Genomic DNA, 6,000 nt, shown 5'->3' on the forward strand with positions numbered 1-6,000 from the left:
ATGGTTGGATGGCATCACTGCCGCAATGGACGTGAGTTTGAGTAAGCTCCGGGAGTTGGTGATGGACAGGGAGGCCTGGTGTGCTGCGGTTCATGGGGTCACAAAGAGTTGGACGTGACTGAGTGACTGAACTGAACTGAATTGAAGCTGCTTCAGTGGCATCCAACTCTTTGCAACCTTATGGACCGGACCATAGCCCACCAGGTTCCTCTGTCCATGGGATCCTTCAGGCAAGAATACTGGAGTGGGTTGCCAGGCCCTTCTCCAGGGGATCTTCCCCACCCAGGAATCGAACCCTGTCTCTTATGCCTCCTGCATTGGCAGGCGAGTTCTTTACCACTAGTGCCACCTGGAAGTCCCCAAATGTATTAGAGCCCACATGTAACTATGACCCCTCTGGCCTGGTGTCCTGTTTTCTGAGCTGCTTCCTCCCCATGGCTGACAGGTGGGATCAACCTGGAAACCCCGTGAACTGCCTTCACTTCAGCCTGGGTCCAGATTCCCCAAGGTGCTCTCTGGGGGGACCTGCTCCCACCCCAAGTGCTTTCTCCTGCCCACCCCCAGCTCCTCTTAGGCCTGGCACCTCCGTGTGCCTGAGTTAGGGTACACAAATGGATTTTCCCCGAGAAGGGAATGGCAATCCACTCCAGTATTCTTGCCTGGAGAATTCAATGGACAGGGGAGCCTGGGGGCCTACAGTTCATGGGGTCACACAGAGCTGGCCACAACTGAGCAGCTATGAACATACACAATGGATTTTCAGTTCGCTCAGAATCTCTCTAATTCTCTTTCACTGGCTTTCATTTTGTTTTCTTTTCTTTCAGAATGCTTTCTAGGCTCAGGAAGCCCTCTGTTGCTCTAACAAACCAGAAAGAAGGTGACACAGGGCACAGACAGCTTGGTTCCCTTTCTGAGGTTGGACTGAACCTCCCAGGAGAGAGAGGGGTGGCCTGATCCCTTTCCTAGAAGACGAGATGGAGGCGGATGTCCTAGAGCTGGGAGAGGGGTGTGGGGAATGGGTGGCAGCTGGGGGCTGAGTGCTGTCTGGGCATTGGGGTACTGTCAGGAGAGGGGTCCCTCTGGCTCCCACTCCCCACAGATTCACAGGAACAGGAAGAACCTAATTAGGGTGGAGGCCGAGGCAGCCAGGAGGGGAGAAGGTCCCAGTGCTCCTGAAAATCTAGGAGAAAGGCAGAGCAATGGGAAGTTAGGCTTTCCCCAGCCCAGTACCCCCCACCCCCGCAAAAAAAAGAAAAAAGAAATGCTATTTCGGGAAACAAGTCTGCAGGAGAAAGGGTTCTTTCTTCTTTAATAGTTAACTGAAGTGCAGTGCGTTTAAACTCCATGAGTACATAATCCAACGAGTCAACAGTTAACCTTTCTAACGTTTCCAGTTTACGGTGGGTTTTTGCACCTAACGTTTTGAGCCTTAACACATAGGCGTAACCAAAACACAGGTAAAGTGTGGAAGGTGCTCTCTCGTGTCCGACTCTTTCCGATTCCCTGAACTGTAGCTCGCCAGGCTCCTCTCTCCATGGCATTTTCCAGAGAAGAGTATTGGAGTGGGTAGCCATTCCCTTCCCCAGGGGATCTTCCCGATCCAGGGAAGGAACCCAGGTCTCCTGCATTGCAAGCAGATTCTTTACCATCTGAGCCGCCAGGGAAGGCCAAATACTGGTAAATGTCCACCTATGTAAACACAGATTCCGTGCTTCCTGTTCTCCCAGTGGAGGTCGAGGATGGTTATGCAACAAATGTATGGGATTTTTAATTCCTGAAGTCAAGAGCTTCCAAGACAACTGAGCAATTTAAAAGTCGGAGGCGCTGATCGCCTGCTGGGAGGGACCAAGGGTAGATGGGGAAAGAAAGGACCCTTCTCCATATTCGGGCAGAATTCCCGAGGACCCCGCTGCAGGGGGCGAGGGAACGAGTCTGCAACCTCGACCTCGCAGTTTCCCCGTGGGAGGACTCGGTTCGCGGGGACAAGAGATCACGGCTGAGAGCCATCTCACCTGGTCCGTCTGCCTCCGGCGGCGCCACTTCTCCAGCGCTGGAGGCGCCCAGAGTCCCCGCCGGCGCCCTTCTACCCTGCGCCCAGCTCTCCTCCAGCTCAGCATCCGCGCGGGAGGGTGTGGGTGCTGGGCGCCCCCGGAGGGCTGGGGATAGTCCCGGAACCCCAGAACTGGGAAGGAAATGAGGGTGGGACCAGGAAGCGGAGGCAGGAGAAAAGTTGGTGGCGGAGCGCGGGCAGCGGCGAGGGCCGGGGCGCAGTCTTCGGAGTCACGACCGGGCTTGGGACGCATCAGAGTCCCTCACTCGCGCGGGTCAGCGGCGTCATGCGAATGCGGGACAGCGGGAGGCGCCCCAAGTGTGCGCCCTGGGGCTGTGCCGGTCGCTGAGCTGGATGCTGGCGAACCCGAAAAGGTGAGTGCGGAGCGCCTCTGTTCCCCTGTCCCCTGCCCCTGGAGCTGGGCAAGTTCTCCAGGCTTTTGGGCGCACGGGGCAGAGAGAACTTGAACTTCGGGTCCGTCTCCGGGATCTAGCAAGGGCGCTGGTCCCACCTGGAGCACCTCGGCGGGGCACCCCCATCCCTGGAAGAGAGGGCGCGCGCACCCGGTCTCCCCTACCTGAGACCACCTGCAGACAGATTGCGGGTAGGTCACCCATGGGGATGATGAGGGAGCGACGAAGATGTTGCTGTATACTGTTTGTCCCGCACCCCAATACCCTGAAGGACTGTAGGACTGAGAATGGGGAGCCCGGTTTTTTGCACTTTCCCCAAACCCTGGGACTCCATCCGTCTCTCACCTAGATTAAACCACACAGGGACTGAGAGTTCTAGGGGTGAGCCGGCCTCTGACCCCATCTTTTCCCAGCCCTCTGGTCTCGAGAGCCGACTTTAGCCCTAGGGGGGGACTCTCCGTGAAGCTCCCGGGGAGACCCCTGCTTGTCGGAGGCGTGGGATCATCCCCGCGGGCAACTCCCAGGGTCCTCGGCGGTCCCTGCTTGTAAGGGTTGTGGGTCTCAGTGCGCTGGTGTCCGGGAACAGTGGGTGCATCTCCAGATTTACAGTGAGTTTACTACCTTTGCCGATTTTTATGATGTACTCGCTGGCACCTGGGAGGAGCCAAGTACACGGGTCAGAAAGGGAGGAGGCGTCTTCCACGCCTGGGAGCAGCGGATTGCGTACACCCTCCGTGCCCCGCTCAGGGAGTAGAGTGTCACTCCCATCCTGCTTGAGGTTGCACTCACAGTGGCTTTTCAGGTGTGCTGGGATGCCTGAGCTTGAGGACTGGACGAGGTAAGACAAACACTTTCCTCGCAGGGTAAGGGATGTGCAGGTTCCCGGCGACACCTGTAGCTTAAACTCCTTCAAAGCAGGGCGCAGGGTCTGTCTCCTCCTTTCAGCTCCCAAGGTTCCACCGCAGTCCTGATACACACCACTAATGCTGACGCTGAAGCTCCAATACTTTGGCCACCTGATGCAAAGAACTGACTTATTGGAAAAGACCCTGATGCTGGGAAAGATTGAAGGCAGGAGGAAGAGGGAACGACAGAGGATGAGATGGTTGGATGGGCATCACTGACTCTTTGGACATGAGTTTGAGCAAGTTCTGGGAGCTGGTGATGGACAGGGAAGCCTGGGGTGTTGCAGTCCACGCGGGGTCGCAAAGAGTCGGACACGACTGAACGACTCGACTGAACTGATACAGAAAATAGATAACCAACGAGGACCAACTGTATAGCACAGAATTATATTTAACATCTTGTAAAAACCTATACTGAATATGTAATGGAGCAGGATCCTGTGAAACAGGAGGGGAAGGGTACTGGACTTCCCTCATAGCCTCTGCTTTAGCTCCCCTCTGAAGTACCTAGATAATAGTATTTGATGCACATTTCCTGAGTTGTTTTGTAGATGTGAAGACCCTCACTCCCCACCCTCCCACCCTGCACTAAATGGAATATGTTAACTATTTGATGACCCTAAAGCACATAGTCTTAGGCCTCCTGGAGCTTAAGGACCCCTGTTAACCCCTGTGACCCCACCCTGTTCCCTCATCATCAGACAATTGGAGAATTGTGCAGAAACTGATCACAGACCCTGCAATACCCCCACCCCTCACTTCAGTTCAGTTCAGTTCAGTCACTCAGTCGTGTGCGACTCTGCGACCCCATGGACTGCAACACACCAGGCCTTCCTGTTCATCACCAACTCCTGGAGTTTACCCAAACTCATGTCCACTGAGTCGGTGATGCCATCCAACCATCTCATCCTCTGTGGTCCCCTTCTTCTCTTGCCTTCAATCTTTCCCAGGATCAGGGTCTTTTCAAATGAGTCAGTTCTTCGCATCAGATGGCCAAAGTATTGGAGTTTCAGCTTCAACATCAGTCTTTCCAATGAATATTCAAGACTGATTTCCTTTAGGATTGACTGGTTGGATTTCCTTGCAGTCCAAGGGACTCTCAAGTGTCTTCTCCAACACTACAGCTCAAAAGCATTAGTTCTTTGACACTCAGCTTTCTTTCCCACATCCAAGGTCAGAGAAACTCCTCACATCACCAAACTTAAGAAAACTTTAAAAATTTTTATTTAATTTTAGTTAGAGGAGAATCACCTTGCAATATTGTACTGGTTTCTGCCATACATCAATATGAATCAGCCATAGGCATACATATGTCCCCTCCTTCCAGAACCTCCCTCCCACCTCCAACCACTCTAGGTTGTCTCAAAGCACCAGATTTGAACTCCCTGCTTCATACAACAAATTCTTACTGGCTATCTATTTTACATATGGTAATTTACATGTTTCCATGCTACTCTCTCAATTTGCCCCACCTTCTTCTGCCCCTACTATGTCCACAAGTCTGTTCTATATGTCTCATCTCAATCTCACCTGACTTTTAAAAGTCCTTTGCCAAAGTCCTTGGGGGGAGCTTAGGGGTTTTTTAGGGCATGAACCACCCATCTCCTTGCATGGCCTACATCAAAACTTTCTCTGCTCCAAACTCCGATGTTTCAGTTTGTTTGGCTTCACTGATTGTCAGGCACATGAGCTTGGGCTAACAGGAAACGAATCTATATATCTTTCTCTATACATAACTGAATCACTTTGCTGTACATCTGAAACACTCACACAGCATTGTAAATCAACTACACTTCAATACAAATAAACAAATAAATACTTTTTTAAAAATTAAAAAAAGAAAACTATGGCTGTAGAGGGAAAAAGTTGGAAATCAACGTTAAACACTTCAAGGGCATGTGGGTATTTATAGCCGGATAACAAATCGAGGGGGATCAGTGGGTGGGAAACTGGACATCAAGGAGGCTTCTTGCTAAACTGTCTTAGCAAGATTCTAGCTAAAGATGAGCCAAAGTCATAGATGTCAAAGATAGGGGCAAAGGAAATGCTATGGACTGAATGTTTGTCTCTCCCCCCACCTAAAAAAAAATTGTATGTTGAGATCTTAACCTCTCAATGTGATGGTGTAGGAGATGGCATTTGTGAGAGATGATTAGGGCATGAGGGTGGAGCCCTTGTGAATGGGGTTAATGCCCTTATAAAAGGAGACCCCAGAGACCCCCTCACGTCTTTCCTCCATGTGAGGGCACAATGAGGAGATGGCCATCTGTGAACCAGAAGGCAGACCCTCACCAGACACAGAATCTACCAGAGCCTTGATCATCATCTTTCCAGTCTCAGAATTGTGAGAGACACATATCTGTTGTTTATGCCCTCCAGTCTACTGTATTTTCATTATAGCAATCCTGATGGACTAAGACAGAAGTCAATGGTGTGAAGATCCTTGATGAACTGATTTAGCAGCCTCAGGAAGTGGAAATCACCCAATGTTAAGAACTTGTAGATTGATGCATGTGCATAGCCATGTGTAAAGCAAACAGCTAATGGGAATTTGCTCTATAGCACAGGGATCTCAGCTGTGTGCTCTGTGATGACCTAGATAGGTGGGATGTGGGGAGTGTGGGAGGGAGGT

At 51.5% G+C, this 6,000-nt stretch overlaps 1 long non-coding RNA gene across 1 annotated transcript in view; it reads right to left on the reverse strand.

Moving 5' to 3' along the window:
• The window catches only part of LOC122693300, a 32,493-nt gene extending 30,347 nt beyond the window's left edge, over positions 1 to 2,146 (reverse strand). Inside the window, exon 1 of the long non-coding RNA XR_006340855.1 lies at positions 2,013 to 2,146. This is a non-coding gene — a long non-coding RNA (uncharacterized LOC122693300). The remainder of the gene's footprint in view (positions 1 to 2,012) is intronic.
• Positions 2,147 to 6,000: the final 3,854 nt, after the last annotated feature.

The sequence above is a fragment of the Cervus elaphus genome, chromosome 5 (genome assembly GCF_910594005.1).
Source record: "Cervus elaphus chromosome 5, mCerEla1.1, whole genome shotgun sequence".
In the NCBI taxonomy this organism is placed as follows: Eukaryota; Metazoa; Chordata; class Mammalia; order Artiodactyla; family Cervidae; genus Cervus; species Cervus elaphus.